This window comes from Artemia sp. Qi Xiang Cuo, chromosome 6 (assembly GCF_049724085.1).
Source record: "Artemia sp. Qi Xiang Cuo chromosome 6, ASM4972408v1, whole genome shotgun sequence".
Classification (NCBI taxonomy): Eukaryota; Metazoa; Arthropoda; class Branchiopoda; order Anostraca; family Artemiidae; genus Artemia; species Artemia sp. Qi Xiang Cuo.
Genome location: NC_142799.1, coordinates 23,234,462 through 23,246,892, shown reverse-complemented (window position 1 = coordinate 23,246,892; position 12,431 = coordinate 23,234,462). Strand labels below are relative to the sequence as shown.

General features: G+C 36.0%; 1 protein-coding gene across 4 annotated transcripts in view; it reads right to left on the bottom strand.

Moving 5' to 3' along the window:
* LOC148951004 (serine/threonine-protein kinase 32A) overlaps positions 1-12,431 on the bottom strand; it is a 368,633-nt gene that overhangs the window by 311,678 nt on the left and 44,524 nt on the right. For all 4 annotated transcript variants that reach the window (XR_016141888.1, XM_089090551.1, XM_089090550.1 and 1 more), the window contains one exon: positions 4,506-4,677. The gene's annotated coding sequence lies outside the window, so the exon portion shown is untranslated. The remainder of the gene's footprint in view (positions 1-4,505; positions 4,678-12,431) is intronic.

Genomic DNA, 12,431 nt, shown 5'->3' with positions numbered 1-12,431 from the left:
TAATGCTCATAGTCATTATACCCCTGCTTCTATTGCTGTTACACCCATAATGCTCATATTGCTGTTACACACTAAAAGCTTTACCTTACTACCCTAACCACAGTAACAGTAACATCCATAGTAGTAGCATTTACAAAAACACTATTAGCAGTATGCACATAGCGCCTTTTGTTTTGTTCAACATACCACCTCAACAAATTTTGAAACTTTCAACCTGATACCCTAAGCAGTTGCTGGGATATTGTTGATATGTTCTTTTGACAACCTGCATGCTAGTACTTTGTTTTTACTTAGTTCAACACCCTCTGAGGGTTCCCTTAGATTATCGTTTTAATACCATTTGCTTTAGTACTAAATGGTAGCAGTAGTAACAGTAGTATCAGTATTAGTAATCGTGGTAATAGTGGTAGCAATAAAAGTAGTTGTAGCAATAGCTAGTAAATGTTGTCTTTTGGTTCTTTCGACATCCACCATAACATGCCCTGTAAGTTTCAATTTAATACTCTAACATACTCCTGGTCCTACTCCTTGCTTACACGTCCTCTTGATAACCGTAAATTATAACATTCTATATGCATAGTGTGATTTAATTCAAATTGCTCCTCAGTATTCCCTGTAATTTTTGCCTTCGTACCCTTCGTCTTAGTAGAAGTAGCCATCACAGTAGTAGTAATTGAACTAGTAGTAACAGTAGTAGCAACACCAATAGTAACAGTAGTAGAAGTACCATGTATGTTATGCACATATTGACTTTTGGACCGTTGAACATCCCCCTCATCGTCCCCTAAAATTTTCAACCTGTTTCTATAAGCCGTTCCTAAGATGCTGCTGATAAACCCTTGGATAGCTTGTTTGCAGCTAGTGTGTTTCGACATGGTGCGTTCATTCCCTGAACATTCCCGTTAATATTTTATTCGTCAACATTTTCACCTTAATACCCTTAACCTTAGTACCAAGGATCGACGAGCTCTGCGACCAGCGGTCCGGTATCAGCACAATGCTAAAGTGCCTCCCATTTTAAGGGCTAGTTGCTTCGGCAGGTGAGTTGTTACACACTCCTAAGCGGTTCCCGAGTACTCCCAATAAAAGTAGTTGTTGTAGAAGTAGTGGTAGTGGTAGTAGAAACAATAGTGACAGTAGTAGTAGTAGTAATTATAGTAGTAGTAGTAGCAGCAGTAATAGTAGCTTGCACATATTGCATTTTGACCACATGATTATCCCCCTAATCATTCCCTGAAAGTTCTAACTTAATACACTAAGCCATTTCTGAGATAAGCCCTTTTGCCAATCTTCATGGACAGTATGTTTTGATTTAATTCAACAATCCACAACATTTCTTGAAAGCTTTGCCTGAATGTCCTTGGGCTTTTTGGACACCAAAGGTCAAGCACACCGCCTATCCAATAGCAACTATTATATGTAAACAATGGACGAATTGCATGAATTACAGCTGTTGCCCCGGGTATTGTAGGAAGAAGGGAGGATTGATATACCCAAAGCCCATTGCTATCGAAACTTTCAATAATGCAAAACAAAATGGCTATCTTGCACTTTTGATAAAATAAACCGGAGGGAAGAATTACATGAGCTGTTGCCAACAGCTTTTGAGTTTTAAATAGGGCACTAGACTTTTCAATAATGCTTAACCAAATGGGAGTATAACTTTTTCATTGGGTGGATTTAAAGAATACAGGGGCGTGAGATGGTGTCTGATTGCCCTCCAATAAGTTTTGATTCTTAGAAAGGGCACTAGAACTTTCAATTTCCAATTAAATCCCTTCCTAAGTTTGTACGCAACTCCTTTCATATGAAATGCCTTTGCGAAAGGAAAAAAAATAAATAAATAAAAATTAACAATACATTGTCCCCACTTCGTCCCATACTTAGGCAGGGCTATTGCACTGCCTATGATGACAGTTATGCCGTTTGTTCCGTTGGGAGTTTTGTAGCTGTGGATCTATTTGGTAGGGAATTATATAAATGTGGAACTAAGTGAGTGGGAATTGCTAAAGGGTGGGGATTTGAATGAATGCACATAAATTAAACAGAATCTAGTGTTAACATATGCACAGTGTTAAATATGCATAGGCTAAGTTTTCTCTATTGACATGTTTGTTTCTGTAAACTGTCAGGCATTGTTAATGTTAATGATGCTTAACAACTGATGGAATAACTGAAGAAATATGCTTCTTGTGTGAGAACTAAACAAAATTACAGTTCAGTTTCGTAAAAAATTCCTAAGATGACCGACATTTTCTCTGTAACTCCATTTTCCAATAAAAGGCACCATTAAAACCTTTAGAGCTTGAAAGAATGAGGAATCCATATATAATAGGGATTTATGTATTAGAAAGCATGTCTAGAAGCACTTAAAAAGTTGCAAAATTGGAAATGACATTAGTTTCCAACCATTCAAAACAGGAATTAATTCTCCATCAGGAGGAAGAAGAGTGAATATCGAAAATTGGATAATGCCACATCTCTTTAATGAATATCTGGCATATAGATCCATCCAAATCAGAACTTATTAAGGGAAAAGTTGAAATTTCATAGCATCGTATTGTAAAATGTGTGTATGGTAAGGAAAAGGTGTGATTGTGATTTTTGAATTGACAAAAATGCAAAAAGGTACACTAAGTAGGATCCAGTTGTCAAGAATCTATAAAAATGAAAAAAGCAGAGAACCAGGTAAAGTTTACTGCCATCTCGCCTACTAGATGCGTTATTAATAGCCATCTCCTTAGACTTGCCGTATAGGATTCGAAAACACTCGACATCACGCATTGTCTTCAGTTGGTTTTTGTTGTGGTGATTAAAGTGCAGGCGTTTAAAATGATCAGATCTGGGGCCTGCACTTGTTCAGAAATAGGGTTGATCACTGCAATAACTTCGTTAATGACATATATACTGAATATGAAGGCAAACGACTCTAGTTGATTCTTAAGACCTGTAGCTTCTGCCGCTTCCTCCCTGTCAGCAGATTCTTGAACAACTGACAGAACTGCGAGTATGCAATCATATCTTACCAGAATTTTAGTCATCGATCTATACCAGTAAGATCAACGTTTCACAACTGTCCTTCAAGCGTTAGCACGGACACGTTGGCAGTTTTCTCGGCCTCGCCAAACAACTGTTGCTGTTAGAAACAATACCATAACTGTTTTTAAAACTGAAAATACTGACGAAATTCTTCGTTTTTTCTGCATAAAATCGTCAATAACAAGGTTAAGTCTCTACAGGAATGACAGTGAGTGTACCTCACTTGCGGTACTTTTTCCCGGAGACGGGCCTGTACTCTGGAAAAACGTCCGCTCATTACCCTCGCCCCGTCAACCTAACCTAACCTATGGCTCTTTCTTTGATTTTCATATCATGAACATAGCACAGTTAGATCGCATGTTGATCCTTTTTGAGAGGTTTTTTGTTTCGTCAGCAAGAACAGCAAAATATTTTGCTTCTGACTTCTTTCGCGATAGAACCTTAATTTTATTTCCTATTACCCAAATGTATTCGTTTTGGTACTCTTGTGACAAGTAATGACCATAGGGCTTGTGAGATTTGTCCATCAGGTCCGGGCTGATTTTCGTTAAAATATCTACCCTCTCAACGAAATTACCGCGAAAGGCAGTGGACTCTCCTTCATCATGGCCACGAAACGCAAAACCTTTCCGGCCAAGTAAGGCTGTAGTTTTTAGCAAAGTCTTTACATAGCGTCTGTTCTATAATATTTCCTTTTCCCGTTCTTTGGAGAGGCATGAGGCAACAGATTCGGCCGTCTCCGTCTGAATAGCTTTAAATTTGGTCCAGAAAATGGTACATGCTATGTGCCGGTAACTGCTTTCGTGCTGCCTTACCAGCTCTGAAATGTCTTTTCACTTTCTCAATACTATGTCAATGAATTCTCTTGCGCCATATCTTATCATAATATCATATGATATTATGTTTTTAGCACGCTATATCATAAATTACGGGAATCAGTATAATGTGACAGGCCGAATCCGACGAAACCATGCCAAAAGAGATATTCTTCAAATGGGTGACTTCGCTGCAAATCTTTTAGTGTCTTCAATTTGCTGTTTTCTAATGACCTGGTTATTGGTTTTTCAGGAATAAACCGAAAGCAACAAAAAAACTGGAAAAGGAATAATAAACTAAGAGCTTCAGAGCTGAAAATTGGGCCCCTAAAAAATCCGGGGGGGGGGGCACGCCCCCTCCCTTCAAATGGTGCCACTGACAGAGGGACTAGAAAGAGATAAAAAGATATACAACCACTAATGAATGTGCAAAAGCCATTATCATAGGCTATTCAACAATAAGTATAAAATAAAGTAAAGAGAAACTTGACTCCAGTTTAGGTTTTATTATTACTTAGCATCTTTATATTAAATGGAAAATTCAAAAGATTGGGAATGCTCATTTGGTAAGAGAAGCTAGTGCTTAATATCTCGAGCTCTCTGTGTTATAATCAATGATAAGTAGTTTTAACAAAACAAAAAAAAACTTACCACTTTCAGTAAATTTTCTGCAGATCCAAGTAAAATTAGAAATCCAAAATTTGAAATCTAAATTCCAATGAACTGGAGACTCTGCATCTACCAGTGGTTCTACGACTATTTGATTTCTGCCAAATTAAAGAGTCTCTTCTCCCATTAGTTGCCCAGACTGTTTGCTTTAAACCTTAAAAAAAAAAAAAATTCTAGGCTGAAGTGATTCTATAATTAATCAGAACAAAGATATGTTAATTGTTTCCCAGCGGAATTCTCAAAGGATAGTCTTAGGTAGTCGTTTCACAGACTGCATTTCCAAAAAAAAATTTTGTTAAGTTTCTTCCAAGATTAAGAACGGAGAGGGGGAGACTGAAAAAATGAATCATGAGCTCATTATTTTCATAGTTTTCAAAGGAAGTACCTTAATTTATTTTTATAGGGTATAAAACCTTCCCCTATCCTTCCTGGCCTCTCATTTACAGGTAAGCATTAAAATATGATTTTTCCGTTACATGTGAAACATTTCTTCAATAACAGGGGAGCTCTGCCCCGTGCAGCACCCTTCCCACAAGATTAATATAAAACGTTCTTCAGAATGAAGAAATTTTAGAGGCAAAATACTCTTCCCCCTTTCTATATTTCCTGACGTTCTACTGTGAATTATAAAGTATGGGCATTAAAATACATTTGGTGCAGTCTCATGCAACGTTGTTTTGTCTTCTCCAAAGAAACCTTGTCAAAAACGTTCAGTCAAGAAATTCCATTATTACGAAAAGGCAAAAAGGTGTGATGCCTAGCAAGTTCTTTATTCTGCGGGAAACATGCAAATGACCCAATTGGCTGTTAATTGAGCCACGGCAAACAGCACAAATCTGGAATATTCGGCTGTTCATTGCCATATTTCTTAATTTTTCAAATATCCTCAACTGGTAAACGATTGTTTTGCAATTATAATAAACAAATCCACACTGAAGTATTATCCATAGTCTTGCTATTTTTATCCACATATTATTATCCGTTGATTTGATAAGCCCTGACGTTACGCATTGGCTAGGCTAGGATGCAATCAAAGTTACCTGTCCGAATGCACTGAATGAACTAAAGTAGAAAGGGAGGAAAAATCATACAAACTTAAAATGGCAAGAATTTACTATCAAAGATGAAACGAAACCCAAAACGAACAGAATCTAGATTAATAGTCCCATAAATATAACGATAACATATAACGATTTAGATGACTAAATAGATACTAAAACGAGTGGAAATCAAACCGAATACTTAGGCCAAACTGAAAAGGCAAATCACAATTTTTATCGCAAGTCTTTGAGGAAATAAGGGCCGGGGGAGGGTTCTGCTTGCCATCCAGTCACTTTCGACTCTTAAAAAGGGCACTAGAACTTTTAATATCCATTTGAATGAGGCCCCTCTGAACTTTCGACGACAATTTCTTCCATGCTAGGTGCCTTCATGAAATAAGTGCCTTTGCCTTTTTACTTAAGCAGCACTATTGCGCTACCTAAAATCAAGACAAAATCATAACCTAAAGAAATCATGAACGTAAACATAAGTGAGAATTAGAAACCATTTGAAGTATCTGAGCCTACCATGTTTCTGCTTTTACTCATCTTTATTACATACTCAACATCAGACATGTCTTCAGCAACGTTAATGACAATTGGGACAAAATTAATCAATGACTTTTCTCAAGCGTAGTTTTTGGGTCTACGTTGATTAAGCTTTAAACCCAGTAAATCCTAAAAAATTAGTTTCTGGGAGTGAAGTTTTGAAACGATTTGAACATTGCTTTGAAAAGAATCTCTGAAAGTAATAAAGTTACGGTATTAGTGAATGAGAAAACTATGTTTCAAAGACTTATAGTGATGCGAAGGCAACACTTAGGTCAGGCCCTTTTTGTCCCTTTACTGTCAATTTTAGTTTATTTCTAGAGAGTCGGGCAAGATGTTTCTATTTGATTCCTTATTTTATTCATCTTTGCAAATACTATGGTTGCTTTCCTGGCAATGCACCTCAACCCTCCTCTTCCTGATGGTACCTGATATAGCCATAATAACAAATTTCTCAATTAATTGAATCTTCTGGTTCGTCACAGGCTCACTGTTAAAAGAAGTTTCTGTGCTCCCGAGTCGAAGGAATTTAGCTCGCCTGTGATTGATTAAAATACTGGATAAAAATATTTTATTAGAAATGATTTTGAAAATCAGATACCAATGGAAGGAAACATGATAAAGTGATTTATTAGAACATGGTGCATACTATAAATAAACTATTTCATTATTTTGGTGTTTGTTTTTTGTTTTTGTTTTTATATATATGTTCCTAGGACTATATCTGGGACCATCCAAGGGTTTAGTTGCATTGTCAAAAAAACGACCAAATATTTTGAAAATACTATAAAGTAAGAAATCCAATACTTTTATTCGTTTAACATATTTTCTTCAGATGTGTCCAACCCCTAAATATTTACCTAACATTTTGCAAGGCTATATTCAATTCTCGCCTGGTAAAAAATATGGTTTAATTATTGAGCCAAAGCTTTCTGAGTGTAAGCTGAAGTGGAGTTTTATAGTAAATCATGGTTGCAGCGGCAGCTGCAACCTAGTAAAGAGTGAACCACGGCCAATAGTAACCAAAACTTAAATAACGCGTTTAGACAAAAACTGGTTTGTGAAAATAATTGCCATCTGACACTGATTCATTTACGGCAATATGTACGGCAATAAGTTCGTGTGGTCAAACCAAGGTCGGATCTACGTCCGTCCGGAGAATGCAACTTCTGCTCGTAGACTTTGGTCTCTGAATGACATATTCGATGGTGATTGAGTGTCCTGTTTTTTTTTGTTTTTTTTTTTGTATTTAAATTTTGAGTCTTTCCATTTGTTTAACTATTCTTATTATTATTCTATTATTACTATGTACTTTCGTTACAGTTTATGTATTGATTTTATCCCTAATGAATAAAACAAGAGTATGGTTTTTTATTTTACTTTATTATTGTGGTTAGTTTACTCCCAATACCTCGGTTGTAGTTGCTTGAAAAAAAATAGCTCATATTTGATTATTTTTTATAAAATAATATATTTATCCATTTGAAATATATAGTTGATGAATGCCCCGGTCCACTCCGTCCTAGCCGCTAAGTTCGTTTTTAAGAGTTTGGTCAAATTAAAAAAGAGTTGTATAGTTTGTGTGTTGCTCAATGGAATTGCCACATAACGTCGGCTTTTGAAGAAATTGTTCAGTTTTTAAGTAATATTGATAGTGTGATTGATGTTTTGGGAATTTGTGAATCATTCTTGAGTTTGTGTAGTCTTCTCTCTTCCTACGCTTTTCCAGGTTACCAACTGATATCGAAGTCGTGGCATTCAATGGGGCGCGGGGGACTTGCATTTTTGGTGAGAGAGGGATTGAATTTGGTGGAAAGGGAGGGCTTTTATTTATGGAATGATGGTAAGATTGAAATTTTTTGTATTGAAATTGAAATAAATAATGGTAAAAATTGAATTGTTTGCCTGGTTTATAGACCCCCTGGTGCTCATCCGGAGGAATTTTTTCAGGAGTTTGATATGTTTTTTAAGCAGGGCTCAGTCTAATCGATCAGAGTGTGTTATTCTGGGTGATTTTAATTTTGATTTATTGAATTTAAATAGTGTTAATTTAGAATTTTTAAATCTTGCACTATCTCATAATTTGTACCCAGTGAATCTGATTCCTTCCCGTATCACTGCTCAGTCGGCAACATTAATTGATAACATATTTGTTTCTTCAAATCTATTGAGGCAAGTATTCTGTGATGTTCTCCTTCAACCTGCTTCTGACCACCTCCCGATTGTTTGTATGATAAATAGTATCAAAAATTCGACTAAAAACCTAAGTAAGAGAGTTTATAGCGATATGAGAAATAATAATTTGAGAAAGCTGAAAGAGCAAGTTAGTACTATAGCATGGGATGAAGTTAGTGAAGAGCAGAATGCAACTACAGCATTTGACAGGTTTATGAATATTCTCTTACCGGTATATGAGGCGTCTTGTCCTCTGAGGAAAATAAGGAAAAAGAAAAATGAGCCAAGAAAGCCATGGGTGACCACAGAATTGCTTGAAATGATGGAAATGCGAAACCAGCTTTTTGAAAAACATTTAGAGAGCCCGGAAAATGCAAGTTTATTTGAAGAATTTAAGCGAGTCAGAAACAAAGTTAACCATAAGCGTCGCAGTGATAAAAAAGCATATTATGCTTCTGCTTTTGATGGTAAAAGCGGTGATGCAAAAGGAACCTGGCGACTAATAAATGAGGTTTTAAAAGGGAAGACTAATGATAATGATGGAGTAAAGAGTTTGATGGTGAGTGGAAGTGAAACTACTGACAAACAGGAAATGGTTGATGAATTCAGAAAATTTTACACAAGTATAGGCGCGAGTATTAAAGAAGACGTAGCCAAAAAGTTTAGAAGATAGCTGGTGAAGTATTTTATTGATAATCGAGGCGACGGACGCATTTTTTCATTCGAGAAGTGCACAACAAAGGAGATCGAGAGCACAGTGAATGGACTGAAGTCCAACTCGGCCGGAATAGATGGATTTAATCATAGAGCTGTAAATGCTATCCTAGTCTATATTATACCTTGTCTAACTGACTTAATAAATCTATCACTCCAGACCGGCGAATTCCCTAGTGGTCTTAAACTGGCAAAGGTAATACCATTGTATAAAGGGGGGAAGAAACAAGAACTATCGAATTGGCGACCGATTTCGTTATTACCTATTTTTTCTAAAATCTATGAAAAGATAATTCACAGGAGACTTTATGAATATTTTGATAAACTAGGAATATTGTGTGACAGCCAATTTGAATTCCGCAGTAAACATTCTACTAGCCTTGTTGTTCATCATCTTCTGGATATAATCAATGGAGCTCTAGAAAAAGGTTTTATTCATTTAACGATCTTTGTTGACTTCAAAAAAGCCATCGACACTGTGGATTTTAGGTTGCTGCTGTGTCGCCTATCTAGTCTGGGGATAAAAGATGTTTGCTTGGATTGGTTTAAATCATACTTGTATGGAAGGTCAACTAAAGTAATGATAGATGACATCGTTAGCGGAGTCTATCCTGTAAAATGTGGAGTTCCTCAGGGTTCAGTTCTTGGTCCATTACTCTTTCTCGTATACATAGATACTCTGAGGTTCTACATGCCTGAAGCAACTGTTACAGCATTTGCAGATGATACTGCTTTGACGATTTCTGCACAGTCATTGGAAGAACTAGTGGATAAAGCAAACCGAACGCTGTAAAACCTTTTGGTGTTTACCTCCATGAGTTACCTTGCTGTTAATACTTCTAAGACAAATTATATGATTTTTAGTAGGGTAGGAAAAATTGTAAATAGTGCTTCCGTAGTATTTGAAAATTTGTCGCTTTCACAGGTTTTTGAAAAAAAATATTTAGGATTTTATGTTGATAAGAATTTGAGTTGGAAGAAACACATAAATGTGATTTTTTCTAAACTTGCACGAGGTCTTGGAGTGATGCGGCGTTTGAAACACGTGTTACCCTTAAGTGTTTTAAGAAATATATATCATACTGTTCTTCATCCTGTTATTGTTTATGGTTGCTGTATTTATGCATCTAATTTTACTTCAAATATTAAAAGACTGCAGATTCTTCAGAATAAGGCACTTCTAGTACTGGGTGAGTTGGTTCAGTATGAGCATACGCGTGAATCTTTTATTAGTTTTAGAATTTTAAATATTCATCAGATCAGGGACCATCAGGCGGGAGTGTTTACTTACCAAGTGCTTAATAGATTATCTCCAGAATATTTTAGAGATTTTTTAAAGTTTAATTCTGATTATCATCATCATAGGACTAGAGTTCGTGGAAGCTTAGTCTCAGAAGTAAGGAGTACGAGTCGATATAGTTTTTCAATTAGAAATTATGCAGTTAATTTGTGGAATTGTTTCCCGGAGAGCATTAGGGAGTCAGAAAACCAGTTTCAGTTTAAAATTAGATTAAAAAAGTTTTGTTGGGTGGGAATTAATTTTTTTTTTTTTTTTTTTTTTTATTTATTTAAAAAAATTTTAAATTGTAATTAAGTTGTAAAACAAAAAGTTAACAAAAAAGTTAAATTGAGTTAATTTGTATTGAATGGTATGAAAAGAGTAGAAAGAGTGAATGAGTTTTGGTTTATGATAAAAGATTGTGTGACGCTGCTCAAGTCACAATAGTGGCTTAATAAAACGTCATACGTTCTTACCATTTCTGCATTTGTTGATAATGTTATTCAAAAAATGTGTTGTAAGTGCCAATTAAGTATGATGTATTATTAGTTGAAAATAAAAGTCAAGTCAAGTCAAGATTTAGCAATGTTAACTATTATTTCGGTTTGTAGTAAAAATATAAGTTTACTGCGAAAAGAAATTTATGGTCATTTCGAAAAAAGCCTGAAACCCCTCGAAAATTGCATCAGATCAAAATGAAAAGTGTAACATTGGAATCAGCTTAGTCCAAAATCTTATTCAGGGAAATTACAGTCCACCACCTAGAAAAATAAGAAAATCACTTTTTTGTATGGGTAGCATCTGTCTCCTTTTTTTTCCAGGGCTAGCCTGCTTTGTATAAATTCCACCATCTGCAAGTGCCATCTGGCACTAAAATGGCATATTCTGTGCCATTTCACAAGGGGTGGGGCTAGTGGGCTACAAAGACATCGTAGACAGATGTTTAATAACTCACAGAAACGCTATTTCTCATATTTACGTTTTATTTATGAATTCCACCACCTGCAACTGCCAAATCGCACTAAAATGGCACTATTGATGCCATGTCTTAAGCGGAAAAGCTAGTGGACTGCCACAACTTTTTAGAAAGATGTTTAATGGCTGATTTGAAAGCTATTGCTCGTACCTATGTGATTTTAATCAGTTTTGCCATCAGTAAATGCCAAATAGCACAAAAACGGCACCTTTTATGCCATTTCTTAAGTTCAAAGGCTTCGAAATATAAAACGGTACCATTGTGATTATTATGGTACAAAAGCCTTAATTGGAGATTTACAAGTGACCCTCACCATAAACTCCGCCTCCCAGCCCCCTTAATAAGTCTCATTAGTCCGTTGGGAGAATTCACTATCAACTCTTTAAGACGGTCAGAACCAAAAGTCAAAAAACAAGTTTAGGAAAAAATTGACTGGTGGAAACGAATTGCCATCCAACACTAATTGAGAAATGGTAACTATTATTTTGGTTCGTTTTAAAAGTAAAAGTTTATTGCGAAAAGAAATTTATGGTGATTTCGAAAAAAGTTTGAAACCCCTTGAAAATGGCGTCAGATCAAAATGAAAAGTGCGCCATTGGAATCAATATGGTCAAAAACCTAATAAAGGGAAATTAAAGACCCCCTCCTTGAACAACAAGGAAATAACTTTTTTGCATTGGTAGCACTGATCTGTCTCCCTTTTTCTTCTTCTTTTTTTTCCAGACCTAGTGGTTTACCAGAACATCATAGAGAGATACTTAATGGCTTCTTTAAAAGCTATTCATCATATCTACGCGCTTTTTATAAGTTCCGCTATCTGCAAGTGCCACGTGGCACTAAAATTGACACTATTTGTGCCATTTCTCAAGGTTTAGGGCTGTCGGGCTACCAGAGCATCGTAGACTGATATTTAATAGCTGATATCGCTCATGTCTACGCTCTTCCTATAAATTCCACCTTCTGCAAGTGTCAAATGGCACTTTTGGTGGCATATCTAAGTGCAAAAGGTGGAGCCCGTGGGCAATGAGAACTTTTATAGAGGTGTCTGATGGCTCATTTTAAAGTTATTACTCATGTCTACGAGCTTTCATCAATTCTACCATCAGTAAGTGTTATATAGCACTAAAACAGCACTTTTGGTGCCACTTCTAAAGTGGGAAAACTTGGAAGCATAA